The following is a 15,846-nucleotide window of genomic DNA, read 5'->3' on the forward strand; positions in this document are numbered from 1 at the left end:
GGTTCGGAGCTGCGACGCTGGAAACGTAACACCAATCTACAACAGCAGTCTGTGTCTGATATAACTTAATTTACACTGACTGAAGTGTTCTTGGAATCACAGTTTGTTGCTAGTGCGCGACATGCAGGTCTGCATGCACAGCAAACCACCAATCACAATCTATGTTGATTAATTTATCAAACAACCAAAGCAGGCCCTGCTTAGTCGACCACAACCTAAAATTTAGAGGAAGCAATATGCATGCATTATTAATATCATTCACTTTAGCCTTGATTGATAGTATTATATGAATAGGCTACAATGTTCTGTCATGTCAGTCAACCAGTGTATTTAATTACCTATTGTCCCTCTCCAAAATCACTTCAGAAGAGTGATCACAGCGCTTACTTGCTTTGGTGTTTGTAAAGCATTAAAATTCATAAAAAAATGGTTCACATTAGAAAAGTTCCTTTTTTCATTTTTATTTTCTATGTAGATGCACTCCCCTACAAAATCACCCCAGTAGTCGAGAATGATTTATTATTTTTTATTAGTCATCTTTTTTCATATCGCAATATATATTGCAGGGAAAAAAATATCGCAAAAGATCGTGCAGGCCTACTTTAGGCTAAACATTTGAAATAATATAAACAATATGATATTCAAACTACATAACACAATACTTGTACTTTTACTTTCAGTACTTAAGTAGTACATTTTAAAATGAACTACTTGCAATATTTAGGGACCGTTCGGTATTTATGGAATGGACCACCGGAGGAAAATAGGGGAGGGTCATGTCTTTTTATTCTTTGTTGAGGGGAGGGTCACCCATCATGTTTTAGTCTAGGAGGGGGGGTCACACAACTTTTTTTTTATTCATGAAACGGCACAAAGTGGCTTGTTTGGTGCATATTTTTCCATGTAGCTCTCAGTCTCGGCCCCCGCTACCAGAAGGGTCTGACCCATGAGTTTGCTGGAGGGGCAGAGGGAGCACTGCTCCCCTGGTGGCTGAAACGGGTAATTGCATTGTTTAAAAAATTTGTGGAATAATTATGTTTGGCATGACTAGACATTTTATAAATATTTTAAATAACACAAAACAACTAAATGGTGGTAGGTAATGCATCTGATTTCATATACTGCTTTAGTAATAAAAAATATTACCTGGCTGACGATGGGAGCAGCAGGACGCAAAAAACGAAAATTACTATTGCACTAGTCTGGACATCTTGCCGTATATCTTACAATAAAGGTTTCCTAAATGCCATGTATATACATTTGATGTCAGCTTACTAATTGATTGCGAGTTTCGTGTAGATTTGGACTTGTATACGTTTATTCCACTTTGTTTAAACAGCGAAGTTCACCTCCTGTTTGGAGCTGGCTGGTTAATGTGACGTGCGTAGGCCTTCTGGATACACTGTATCATTTACCTTTTTGTGGATCTACTCATCGCTGTGGATTACTTTTTTTTCGTGTCATTGGATTACGGCAAAATACTGATTTTTTTTCTTAATGTGTTTTAACCTTTTATGGTGTGACTGCGCTTCGTTTCTGCGTTTGGAGAGACATCTCAACCGAATGTAGGTCGAACACTGATTGTTCACTGTTACATTTTAGTTGAATTTAAGTGTCGGGGTATTCCGCCACCGTCTGTCTATTGCGTTCCAAGACAGCCGTGCTGCAATTGGATTTCATAAGGGCGAATTGTTAAATTGTTACAATGTAATTTAAAATCTGCTTTAAAAATAAACATGTTTTGAGTTCAGCTTCGGCAGCTTTACCTATATGGCTAAAATATACAATGACTGAGGAAGCCTAGTGACAAGTCCATAGCAACCAGTTTGTGTGTTGAATTTATTACCCAGTGTGCTTTGCTGAATGGTCTCAATGTTTTATTGTTTTATTTCAGGTGAATACTAGTTAATTAGAGGAGTAACTTAGTATTTGAAGTAATGCAGGAAGTGTGCATTTAGTTTCCATGCTTATTGTGTTTCCACAACAATGTTAGTGAGTAAATCTACTGAAATGGCCACCACACCAGAAGGCATCCATAAATTGATGGGGAGGGTCATGCCTCTTTTCACAATCATTTTGGGGGAGTCATTGAAAAAGTTTTACTGGGGAAGGGAGGGTCAAGTCTAATTTTACTAAAGATCCCAAAACTCCTCCGGTGGCCCTTTTTTATATAAATAACGAACAGTCCCTTAAGTACAAAAAATGTACTTAAGTGTGGTGCTTAAGAGCACTTCAACTTCTAATCAAGTCACTTTTTTTGATAGAGCACTAGTGCTTTTACTCAAGTCTGGGTCTCTAGTATTTTATACATGTCTGTTTTTTTTGGCCATTATAGAGCTCTATGGCACAGAGAAAGAAGATGCATCACACACAAGAATAGACAATCACCAGCCTTAACAATCTTGTATTTTTACCACTTTGGACAGTGTGGAGCCGCACTTCTCACATAACAGAAGTGGCTAAAATAGAAGTGGCTGTGCTTGTGTCAGGGGCATTTTATCAAATTTGAATGTTGAAATCCTGTGGGAGTCTTGGTGCAGTCTTGAAGTCTTGGCTGTCACCGCTGATTGAATGGAATGGAAACACTGCATGGATGTTATGTGATTTTCCTTCCATAATTTGATAGAAATGAAAATTAAATAACCATGCCCTGTAGTGAATTAGGCGCTGGCTGTGTTCCCAAATCAGACGGATTAAGATGTAAGTCATCAGTGGGCGGATTTGCAGAATAGGAAGAGTTTATTATAGTATAATTTCAGTTTGAAAACCATTTGTTTATGCAAATAAAATGGGAAGAAGTAAAAAAACAAGAATTTGCTTTACAATGAACTGTTTCATATTCTAAAAGCATTACCACTCTGTGACTGACTGGTTTGTCCTGATTTTGTGGAAGGGCTCTGGCGTGCTAAACAACTGTAGTAAATACTGTTGGCTTCATGGGTTTGACACAGTGGCAGTGGGGAATATCCTCATTGATTGCCCCTGGGCCTCTGCTACTGCTGCATATTCGATTTATTATCGAGCGTTATCTGAAAGCAAAAGAACAAGTTCACACTTAATCCTCTACTTTGTGTGAATTTGAGATGTTTTTTTTTTTATTTTTAACACAGCTTTTGCTGCTGTAGGTGAAGTTTTGTCTGGCTGCTCCTGTTGATGATTTAAGCATGACATCATCTTTTTTTTTAAAGATTATTTTGGGCTTTTCTGCCTTTAATTTGACAGGACAGCTAGGTGAGAAAGGGGAAAGAGAGGGGGAAGACATGCAGGAAATCATCACAGGTCGGACTCGAACCCTGGACCTCTGAGTCGAGGCATAAACCTCTCAGTATATGTGCGCCTGCTGCCACTGAGCCAACCCGGCCATGCATGATATCATCTTTAACAAATTAATTGTTGTTGGCTGCAGGCTACAGGACCACACAAATCTGCTGTCTGCCACGTCCAAATCAGATTGACTGAGAGACCAACCGTGTTTTCAGATCTGAACAAGTAGTTTTGTAAGTACAAGGTTATTATAACTGACATGGCAAAAAATACAAAAATAAGACCAATGTTTTAATAAGCTACAATTATCCATTTAGGGGGAAATACATTTAAATGCTAAATGTAGCTTATACTCTTGGCCTGTTTTAAACCCCTGGGTGCATTTAAGGTATATTGAGAAAACAGTGTTCCAAGTTTGCAAAATTAACATTAGCTTAAATTCATCTATGCACACATGATGAGGGGGAAAGTATGTTTGATAAGAGATGATTAACACATTTGATGCTTTTTCAGGAATGTTTGTCACAAAGTAATTAAAATGTGCAGATGAGGCGTCTCTAATAATCCTTTTGTGTGTTTCCCCGAATGACTAAAAAAATCAATCATGCGAGTTGGGGGAATTGGCACACATACCATGTGTTGTTGTCAGATTGTGATGATTCGCTTATCTTTTTTTGCTTTCCATTAGAAAACATGGTACTGCAAATGAATGAATTGGCCATAGGGAGAGTGTGCTGCTTGTCATGTTTAGTGTGAGAACACAATTAGACTTGATGACCAAGCTGTCGCTGGAAAGCATTCATCCTCTGTCTCATTAGAGCTTACACCGTAGACTACGTAAGTGGCGTTGTTCTAGCGCATCTCTTTAACAGAATAGCAATAAATGTGGTTTAAGTTGGACACCAAGGCTGCTTTTTCTGCCATCCTTTAAGTGGGATTTTTTGGTACAACCTTTGTTCATTCTGCAGTTAAAGGATCAGATGTGTGTTGAGGATTAAAGCAGGATGGCATCAGCCCTGTGCCAGCAAGCCTGGAAAGGCAGGGCATGAGTTGTATTTAGACTCTGTATATACAGTATTTTCCAAGGAACAGAGAGTTGAAATTTCTGGTATTTAATTACAGAGCGGCTGCAACCAAAGGCACACTGTCAATGATAGTTTTAAGGCCAACAGCTTAACAACCTCAGGAATGGTGGCACTGTTGGTTTTGGTGACGCTGTGTCATTTCCTCCTCTGAAGAGCCAGGTTTTTTTGATGTGTTTGTGATATGTACATGTTCCAGCTCCACTGAACTGACAAAATTTAGAAGTAAAACAAAAAAGAACATTATGGTGCTATCATGTTTACCAAATTGCGATACTATTGCCAAGTCAAGGGGCAATTGTGCCAATTTTTTGACTTTAAAATGCCTGGAAATGGCCTCATTTTGAAGTCTGTTTACTCAAGAGAATTGTTTTGTTGTTGACAGTTTTAGTTGCTTTAAAGGATGTGTCTCCTGTTCACAGAGAATGTGCCCCCTTGCCTCCACTGTGCTGTGGCAGTGATACTTTTCTTTCCCATGTTAATGTTACCTGATTTGAGTTTAGTCTATTCCCTCTCAGCACTGTCAAAAAGGTCCTTTCGTATTTGGGGCCATGCACGTGTTTGACAGACTCTTGGGTGTGATGTCCCTCTGTGTGTAGTTTCTGGGATGGGGGAGATGGATGTTTGCCCTCCTTTTTTGGCCGATGACTCACTGGTTTTGGCTAGGATGAGTGAACACACCATATCACCAGTTGAGTCACTGTAAATCTAACAATGGGAAGCCTGGCACAGTTCCTTTTCATGGCCACAAAGGGAACCATTAGGATTAAATGCATCCGGATTCAAGTCGCCCCCTTAACGGAAGAGAGTGCGCCTGGCTGTGTCGTGTGAGTGCTCTTACATAAGGTTTCTTCATTTGGCCCAGTGTCAAAAGAGCTATTGGCTGAAGAACAGCATCACTGCTTCTACTCTTAGAAAACTGAACACATATTAATATTCTCAAAGTAAAGGTGCTCCAGACTCTCTATCTGTCCTCTGTTTGCTCAACCTGATGAACCATTGTGTGATACAATTCAACTTTAATCTGTGAATAGGAAACTTACAGAGGGGAACAAAAACAATCAGAGCAAAGACCGCAATCCTTCCGGTTCCTGTCACGTCAATCCTTTCAGTCCATCAATCTTGCCCTCATTTCCACCAAACAGCTTTCCGCACTTTTAACTTCAAACATGTCTTCACACAGCTCAGCTTCAGGCCTCACCCTTACATTCTTGGTCAAAGAGAACTGAAAACAATATTAAGAGTTAGGTAGTGTAGCTTGCACCAAGCCAGCTTCTCACCTGAGGAAATCTCCACAAAACAAGACCCAACACATCTTGTCCAGGACAGAGGTAGGAGCTGTAGGATCAGCTGGCAGAGGGCCATACAGTTTAAAACCGCTTTTTGTTTTTTCTACAACCTTGAGGGTGTCCAGACTAGTCCAGACTACGACGGTCGTTTTTAATTTGTAATTTGCGCTACTCTTGAAAATGGAAAAAGTTGGATATTAAACCAGAAATTATCTTGATCTGAATTCAAAATTCCCTGTGTATTAATAGGCCATGGACACTATTGTGTACTGTATGCCCTGTTGCCCTATTGGTAAACTAGACAATTGCTGTTGTCATTGTAAACAGGAAATGGACGTAACTAGCACGCCATAAAAAATCAAAACCAAACTATCTGAGAGGTAATGAGCAAGCATTTTAGATTTGAAAGATTGGAAAATTGTCAATAGAGTTAGGGCTGTTTGTATCTGCCTTACAGTAACACAACAACAAATCTGAAGTCATGTGTTAGTTACCTGGTAATCAGACTGAATAGATATTTTGTTTCATTTCAAATTGCTTTAAAAACCCTGAGACATTGGCTGTGATTCAGATGTCTGGAACCAGGCTAAGCGGTTAGCTTGTCACTCAAGTGGACAGAAGAACTGCGTCAATTGTTTACGATTATTGTTTCAATGCACATTTGATAACTACCATCGTAGGTCATCAAAATAATTGATATTTAGCTTGTTTGTGAATGTAAGTGTATTAGATTTGAGTAACTAAATAAAAACATAGTACTATTTCCCCAACTTCTATTTATATTTTAAGTCAGTTCTCAAGTGGGATAATTTTTCACTAAAATGCAGCTGACATTTGTCCCCCTCAATTCCAAGCATCAGGTTATCCATTGGAATTTGGTAGCATATTTTCAACAACAGTTCTTGGACTTATAAATGAAACTGCTAATGCCTTCAGTTAATGCCTTCAACCAAATGGAGTAAAGGAATGTGCATTTATACCTCCTGAGAAGATAGGACATTCCCTGTCAGAGCAAACTTAAACCTCAATCATAATCATTCATTTCTTTCACTGCTTTTTAAATTCTGATGATCTCAGAATAATTTCTGGCAACAGTTTGAGTATGTGTTATGAACGTGCTCCAGAGAAGCCATATGTCATGCTGTGCCAGGCTCTTTTCTCGGTGGAAGCCATTTGTCTGGTTTTGGGTCTTTGTTGTTGTGCTATACAATTGTTGCCTTGTTTGAATAATAGAGGCCTTCACCTGCATAGCATGAATTGAGAAGACATGGCAGGTGTTGCAAATAGTTTAAGTTCACTTTGTACAGAGGGGGTTTTCAGCCCTCCTGCTATCATCATACGATCACATTATGGTTCCTCAAAGACCATTGTGTTGTATTTGATGGCATGCCTTAGACATTTAGGGAAGAAAGCTGGAAAAATGCTCTCTGTGGAACTAACTGTTTGTCGTCCTCCAGGTTTGGACAAATCCTCATGGGAGCCATGGAAAGATTAGAAATGGCAGGAAAAGAGCACTGAATTTTTACAGGTATGGACTTTAAATTTCTCCCCTTTTCTTGTTAATGCTTGTGCAACAATTATACCGTAACAAGTCAAAGAAATGGTAGCCTAAACTAATTTTTATTCTCATATTATTGTAAACATGAATTTTCCCCAGCCACATCTCACCACACTCGGCAGCTATTTAAAGTGTAAGCGGCTGCTCCCAATTACCTCCTCCCCATGCTAAACCAGAAGCTCAGGCCACGCAAACGGAGGCCTCCCTACTGGACTTTTATCTGTTTGTTTTCATATTTCCCTTCCCTCAGTCAGCCCTCCTCCCTTGTGCTCTTACTGTTTCTGCCTTAGCCAAGGCTTATTGTGTTTTCCTCCAGCTGACCTTGGTTACATAAACTAAGGCCTGATCCCTCCTCCTCCCTGTCCCACTGCTTTGCCTGGCTCCTATCCTCTGTGCGCTCCCACAAAGCCCAGTGTTTTGATTACATTGTGAAATTGGAGCCAGGACTATTTATTCCCAGGCTGGGGTAGCGCGTAGGAACTGGTTGGAGGATAAGCCAGAGATGGGGAAGCCAGGAAGCTTCTGTGGTTGAATCAGGCGGATGGTGTTGGTGGGTGAACTGTTTATGTCTTCTCATAACCTTTCTTTGTGGGCCATGCATCCAGCCAGCTGTTTCAAATGAACAGAACACCCAGGGTCGCATCTTCCTGTCAGCAGTTTCTGTGCATAACCCAAACCCCATCATTCAGCTGGGTCATTACAGGGTGGCAGATTGGCTGAGTGCTTTAAGATACCTTCCAACTGTCCTATAGCTGGAGGACCGAGGCTCAGGCCCTTTTTGGGCATACACCCTTCTCAAGTGTCATTAAGACTGACAACAAATCCTCGCACCCTGAGCTTTATTAGCCATTATTAGCAGACTTGATGATAACAGTGGCTGAATTTATATATTCACAGTGGTGGCAAAGTGCCCACAGACTGCTGAACCAAATAAGTTTGGAATTGAATGGAATTGTCGGGTCTCTGTAAATTAAATCATTTGGTCTAGACCTATTCCATTTAAAGTGTCCTGGAAAAACTTTTGTTATGTTTTGACACTATAAATAAAAATGAATTGAATAAGTTTGGTTCAGTTGTTGAACTCAGCTCCTCTATATTATATAGTTACATTACTGGTCAAAAGTTTGGGGTCACTGGGGTCAAATTTCCACTCCATTACAGACAGAATACCAGCTGAGATCAGTTGCATTGTTTTTTAATCAGGGCAGCAGTTTTCAGATTACATTATGTGCTTACATAATTGCAAAAGGGTTCTCGACTGTTGAAAGAAGTGGCTGATCTTTAATGCAATATCTACATTGCCCATTATCAGCAACCATTCATCCAATGTTCCAAAGGCACATTCTGTTTACTAATCTGATATCATTTTAAAAGGCTAACTGAGAAAACATTGGAGAACCCTTTTGCAATTATTTAAGCACATAATATAATCTGAAAACTGCTGCCCTGGTTAAAAAAACAATGCAACTGATCTCAGCTGGTATTCTGTCTATAATGGAGTGGAATGGAAATTTCTAAGTGACCCCAAACTTTTGACCGTGTGTGTGTGTGTATGTATGTATGTATGTATGTATGTATGTATATATATATATATATATATATATATATATATATATACATACATACATACAGCGAGGAAAAATAAGTATTGAATGCGTCAATATTTTTCCCAGTAAATATATTTCCGATGGGGCAATTGGAATGAAATTTTCACCAGATGTCAGTAACAACCCAAGTAATCCATATATAATGTATGTATGTATATATGTGTGTGTGTATATATATATATATATATATATATATATATATTATACAAAAAATCAAAACCTGTATGTCCATGACAAAAGTTATGTGTAATAAAGTGGAATGATAATGGGAATAAATATTGAACACATGAAGAAAAAGGCATGGGAAGCCAATAAACCATCTGAAATCTGTCAGTATTTGCACTATTAGTGCAAATTAATATCAACTGGATTAGTCCTAATTGATGGCCTATAAAAAGGTTTCTCATTACCAAGGTGTCACTCAAGAAGCATTTCATGATGGGTAAAAGCAAAGAGCTGTCCCAAGACCTTCGCAAGCTTATTGTAGAAAAACATACAAATGGCATTGGTTACAGACGAATATCTAAACTTCTGAAAGTTCCAGTGATGGGGTCATTATCCGGAAGTGGAAAGAACATCATTTCACCATTAACCGGCCACGACCAGGTGCTCCTCGCAAGATTTCTGACAGAGGAGTACATAGAATACTTAGAAGAGTTGTCGAAGAACCAAGGACCACTCGCGGAGATCTTCAGAAAGACCTGGAAGAAGCAGGTACCGTTGTTTCAAAGAAAACAATTAGTAATGCACTCAACCGCCATGGCCTCTATGCATGTACACACGCAACACACCACTGCTCAAGAAAAGGCATGTGGAAGCTTGCTTAAAGTGTGCTGCACAACATCTGGACAAGCCAATGACCTATTGGGAGAATATAATCTGGTCAGATGAGACCAAAATTGAACGATGAAACGAGGGTGGACATTTCAGCAAGACGATGATCCCAAACACACAGCCAAGGAAACTCTCAATTGGTTTCAGAGAAAGAAAATTAGAATGGCCCAGTCAATCACCTGACTTGAATCCAATTGAAAACCTCTGGAAAGAACTGAAGATCAGAGTTCATAGAAGATGCCCATGGAACCTTCAAGATTTGAAGACAGTTTGTGTGGAGGAATGGCAAAAATCACAGCTGAGCAATGTGAGTGACTAGTTTCTTCATACAGGAAGTGTCTTGAAGCTGTCATTACCAACAAAGGATTTTCTACTAAGTATTAAATAAATTTCAGCAAGTGTGTTCAATAGTTTTTCCCTGGTTCATTTCACTTTATTACACACAACTTAATGTATGGACTTATTTGTTTTGATATATTTGTATGTTTGGCTTACTTGGGTTGTTACTGACATCTGGTGAAAATTTCATGCCAATAGCCCCATCAGAAATATCTTTACTGAGAAAAATTGTTGACGCGTTCAATACTTTTTCCCCCCACACATATATAAAAGACAATACAGAGAAATCAAGTTTCACCTAGAAATTTCTCTGTCCATTCAGTAAAATATTTGCTGACTCTACTGGTTTATTTGGTTTATTTGGGACTGGGCTAAATCAATTTTTTTTCTCCATATTGGCGCAGATACTGACCTCATTAAGTGGTTCCAGCCATACGTGATCAATCCACATGAAATGTGTTTTTTTAGTTACCAAAATTGTAACACTGTACCACTCATAGTAAAAAAATTATATAGAAAAGAGAGGGTTCTCTGCGCTTTTGCAAACCACAAGAATCCGGTGCAACCAGGGCAGGACAGGTCAGTGTAGAGAAAAAATATCTTTTTTCTTTATAAAGAAATTACATGTTACGTCACATATTGAATATTATCCCAATCAGTTCCATACATGCCCCAACATTTACATTTGTTACACCACTGATTTGAGATCAGGTAGTCTTCTGAATAGGTCGCGCAGATCTCTGTTTTGTATACATTACAATTGTATACATTGTTCATCTGCTATTTTATCACTAAATTCACTTCTGAGAAATCAACTATGTAGCGGTCAAATATGGGCCGTTTTACGAAAATTGATGGCTAATTGCAAATTTTGTCCGACTGTGTGTCGGTCACCGTTTCTGGGTTACCGGACTACCAAACGCCGCTGCCCTGACAGAACTCCAGGGCCTGCAGCTCGCTGTCCTCCTTCCCTTCTTCCTGCTAAATGGCTGGTGTGTGTGAGTGAGAGCGCGGTCAGCGAGCTTGTTACGCCCGCAATCTCTTACCACAGGTTACAGTAAACTTATAATGGATATGTGTGTTGAGTTATTTAAACAAATGATCGGGGAAATAAACGCCTCCTGTCCGTGAGTGTGCAGGATGCCTCCTCCTAACGAGAACACTGAAACACTGACAAAAATGCCTTAAATTGAAATTGCACAAAAGTGTTAGCTAAGCTTTGTAAGACCTTAGGGTAGCTGTGATATACATGCCGTGACGAAATTCAAAGTGTAAATATACTATAGTTATGCCGAAAGTGTAGCTAGCTAGCTAGCTGCGATCTTTACCCATAAGATTGAAGGGACACTAGCAGCTAACGAAACCCCTCACATCCACAAAAATGCATTAAATTGAAATCAGACACAAGTGTTAGCTTTGTAAGACCTTAGGGTAGCTGTAATATAAGTGGCGTGACAAAATTCAAACTGTAAATATACTATAGTTATGCCGGAAGCTGGCCAGCTCCGCGGAGCCCCGAGCCCCAATAGTCCAGTAACCCAGAAACGGTGACTTTCAATGAGTGTGGAGCCCAGTCCGACACGTCTTACCAAATTTGCAATTAGCCATACATTTTCGTAAAACGGCCCATATTTGAGCTTTATGTAGTTGATTTCTCGCATAAAAAAGTCTCAGAAGTGAATTTAATAACGAAATAGCAGACAAACAATGTATAACGTTACAGTGTCGGAATTATGAGAGCTGCTGTCTCGTCTCCAACGTTAAGTGTATGTGGTTCGCTCACCAATCAGTGCGCAGCTCATCTAAATATTCATGAGCATACCATATTTGGAAGAAAAGCTCTTGTTCCAAATAGAGCCATATTCACAGGGTAGTTAAGGGCCCACAGAATAGCACTTTGGCAATTTTCAGCCCAACCAATGTTACATACCCTATTAGGAGACCTTAAGGAACAGTGTGAAATACCCTATATAATCATTCTGTCACCCCTTTTAAAAAGAACGGAAGAGAATGCTACTCAGCATCAGTGAATACCCCGAGTTTAATTTTAGATAAAAAGTGGGATTTTGGCATCCCAAACCAGAATCTGATATAGTCGGTCTCCATGGATAAGACTGCACAGCTTCTCTTGTTGTCATATTGCTTCAACTAGTGAAACTCCATAGAGTCCCATTCATTTTGCACTCTCCTGCGATCACCCACAGTGGAACTCTGGTGGAACTGCAACCAAATTCTGTACAATGGGGCTAAATAGGGAGTGAAAAGGCTCTCCATAGACCGGCTCTGGAGTTGCGCAACACTTAGCCGATGGTAGAAAAAACTGTTGAAACTGGAGCGTTCAGAACATTTGGTAACTTTTTAGCTCACGGGGAGTTCTCTAAAATACGTTTACCTCATTATTTGATTTTTGGCCACGTTTAACATGAAACTCCGACATTATAACATTGTAGATATGACAGAAAATACGGAAAAGCATATGTCCACTTTAAAAAGTCTTACATTTGCTGAAGTATTGTGTTCTAGGTCTTAAATCATTTTAAACGCTTCTTAATTTTCCTACGTTGATGGAAGTTTTTTTTCTTTTTTTTCTTTTTTATGTCGTGATATAGGTCTTAAATTTCATTCATAATGGTCTTTAAAAGGTCTTTAAAAAGTCTTAAACTTGACTTGGTGAAACCTGCAGAAACCCTGAACTAGAGTTTTCACTGGCACTCTTTTCTTGTTAGCAGAATTTCTAGACATAGACATATTTAGTTACTAAACAGAGGTTATCATTAAGTCACATCGATGCCACATTAACTCAACTGAGCCTGTGATTTATGTGCAAACACTTCAAACACTGGTTCTTTCTACAAGACCCTGGGCCAAACTCTCACTTATCTGTTACTGTGGAGCAGGTTATAGCTATTCAATTTAATTACATTTTTCTTTATAGTGTCATATCAGAAGTTATCTCAGGACACTTTACAGATAGAGTAGGTCTAGACCACACTATAAATTACAAAAGATCCAACAATTCCTCCCAAGAGCAAGCATTTACTGTGACAGTGGCGAGAAAAAAATTCCTTTAAAACAGGCAGATACCTCAGACAGAACCGGGCTCTTGGTGTCGGCCATCTGCCACTGCCGTTTGGGACACAGAGACTGAGATACTAAAATATGATTTCATAATAAGTATAGCAGTTGGCATGATGCATAGTGGCAATTATAGTAACAATAAAGATAATAGAACTATGACTAGAAATAATAGTAGTAGCAGTGCAGCGTAGCAGGGCGTCAAGCAGGACCACGGCAGCAGCTGCAAAAAACGATCCAGGTGCCATCACCATCCATAGCTGTGTTTGTTCAGTTTGTCTAAAGGCCCAGACACACCGACCAGACGGCCGACCCTCGGCAGAAAAGGCAGTTGGACTGATCAGTCTCCCCGAGTTGGTCAAAAAAGTGCCTCGGAACACACCAAAGCGACGAGACGTAATACATCTCCATAACAGCAGGCGGCGCTAATCTGTATTGTTGCCCAAAATTGAAAACCGGCAGCTGATTTGAAGAACGCGTCATGTGGGTCTGGTTTCTCCGGAAATTCAAAGACAGACTGTCATGGCGGCTTGTTCAGAATATGATCTCATATTGTACTAAAATAGTTCACCGAAACGTGTTTCTGAAAACATTTTAAGCGAGAAATAGGCCATGCAGTTGCTGAATCTGTCTTCATTTCAGATCGACAAAGGTCAGTTTAAAAGATTTTTGTCAGATTTTGAGAGACTCTAGTCACGCTCATCCTGCTCCTCGTTTCTGGGTTAGCACTCTACCAATGAGATTGGTCATTTGAGTCTGACTGCCGGCAGTGCCCGCCTTCCGATTCAACATGTCAAATCGGCCAAAATGAAGGCCGACGGCTCCTCGGACGGAACACACCGAACAGACTCGAATCACTGACCTCGCCAGACTGTCCGACGGCCGATTATCGGCTTAGTGTGTCTCGGGCTTTAAGACATACATGCACCCTCCTTTTCTCTGTGTCACTTCTTTGTCTTTAACCAGCTCATACAAACACAGTGTTCTCTTAACACACACACACACACACACACACACACACACACACACACACACCTAATTTGCTTTAACAGGTCATACACTTGACCTTGTGTTAAATGCAAAACATTTAAATATACAAGCCCTCAGTCTTGCCTACACACACATTTTCATACTTGTGATTTTGAATTAGGTTAGTTTGGGAATAGGGTGAAGTTAAGTCGTGCCTGTTGCTCTCATCATTAGTGAATTACTGGTAAATAAAATCGTGACACACAGGGACACACACAAACGTGAACACACATAGCTAAGGCCAACCGAAGATGCGCTGCAGAGTGTGTGTGTGTGTGTGTGTGTGTGTGTGTGTGTGTGTGTGTGCGCGAGCCACTGAGGGTCTCATACTTAAAACTATTAGAGTAGGTGTCATTTTAAAATGTTTTAGTTTGATAGAACACATTTTATTAACAATTTAGCTGCTTCTGCACACAAAGTTAAAGATAGATTACAGTGTTAAGGAAAAGGGTGAATATAAGACTGAAACCAACTCTGATTTAGGAAAAGAATACACAAACCAGGGTGGGACTTGCAAATGGATCTTCTGTTTGGCTTCATCCAGGCAGCAGACAAGGGTTCATTATTGTAACTGTGCTGTTTCTGTCAGACTGAGGCACAGGGCTGTTTCTTCTACTTTAAGTAAAATGCACTATAATGGAACGCAATGAGCATCAGTTTTGAGTGTTGTCTTAAAGGGCAACTTTCAACCATGTTTGGGTGTAAGTGACTGATGGGAAAACAATCTCTGAAGTTGGTCCAGTATTAAGCAAGATCGCTGCAGTCGGCAGTGGCGAAACAAGCTACAATGTAAGTTATTGGGCAATTGCGCACCTTCAATTTACGCCCACCAAAGTGCTTGTTTTACCACTGACAGGCTTTTTTTAACATCCCCAACTTTCTGTTATATTTGCTGAAACTGACCCTATGTTCCAGGAGAACTACATAAAGCAATTAATTTAAAAAAAATCCAGCTCCTTTGGCACCACCTACAGCTCCCTGTTCATTTACACCAATCAGGGCCAGGTGGGGTGTCTAACTGTGTGTCAATCACTGCTCATGCACACACATTAATTTTACCTTGTGGGGGGAGGAGCTTAGGAGACTGTTTGGCCTCTAGCAGAAAGGGGGGGAGGGACTGAGAAGTTGTTGATGTTCAAATTCTTTGGCTAAGTCCTGGATCTTCACAATCCTACCTACAGCACCTTTAAAGGTGCAGTAGGTAAAACTTGTAAAACTAACTTGCTGAAACTGACTCTATGTCCGAGTAGAACTACATGAAGCAGGTAATTTAAAAAAAAAAAAATCTGGTTCCTCTGGCACCACCTGCAGCCTGTAGTGCGATTTGCAAAAATCCACCGCTCCCTGTTCAGATGCACCAATCAGGCCCAAGGGGGGTGTCTAACTGTGTGTCAATCACTGCTCATGCACACCCATTCATTCTCCCTTGTGGGGGGAGGGGCTTAGGAGACCGTTTTGGGCTTTAGCAGAAAGGGGAGAGGGACTGAGAAGTTGTTGATGTTCAAATTTTTTGGCTAAGTCCTGGATCTTCCTAATCCTACCTACAGCACCTTTAATGCATGGGAAAATAGGGTCTAGGGTGAAAAAAAAAAACAACAGTACAAGAGCCGTGCCTAAATAAAATACAGATTAAAATGAAAAAAGTAGGATTGAAATCTGTAAATATCTGATACAGTCTGAGCAAGCATTCAGTACCAACTGGGTACTTTTTTTATTATTTTTTTTTTATTATTATTAACAGTTTTTATTTTGTTTTAAAACAAAACATA

At 39.9% G+C, this 15,846-nt stretch overlaps 1 protein-coding gene across 5 annotated transcripts in view; it reads left to right on the forward strand.

The window, feature by feature from the left end:
• plxnb1b (plexin b1b) overlaps positions 1 to 15,846 on the forward strand; it is a 182,275-nt gene that overhangs the window by 34,753 nt on the left and 131,676 nt on the right. For 3 of the 5 annotated variants that reach the window (XM_078249370.1, XM_078249369.1, XM_078249372.1), the window contains exon 2: positions 7,093 to 7,163. The exons of 1 other annotated variant lie outside the window; for it this stretch is intronic. The gene's annotated coding sequence lies outside the window, so the exon portion shown is untranslated. Of the gene's footprint in view, positions 1 to 3,406; positions 3,498 to 7,092; positions 7,164 to 15,846 lie in introns of all 5 variants that reach the window. One more of the 5 variants, XM_078249371.1, reaches the window with a different exon arrangement.

Source organism: Sander vitreus, chromosome 4, assembly GCF_031162955.1.
Source record: "Sander vitreus isolate 19-12246 chromosome 4, sanVit1, whole genome shotgun sequence".
NCBI lineage: Eukaryota > Metazoa > Chordata > Actinopteri > Perciformes > Percidae > Sander > Sander vitreus.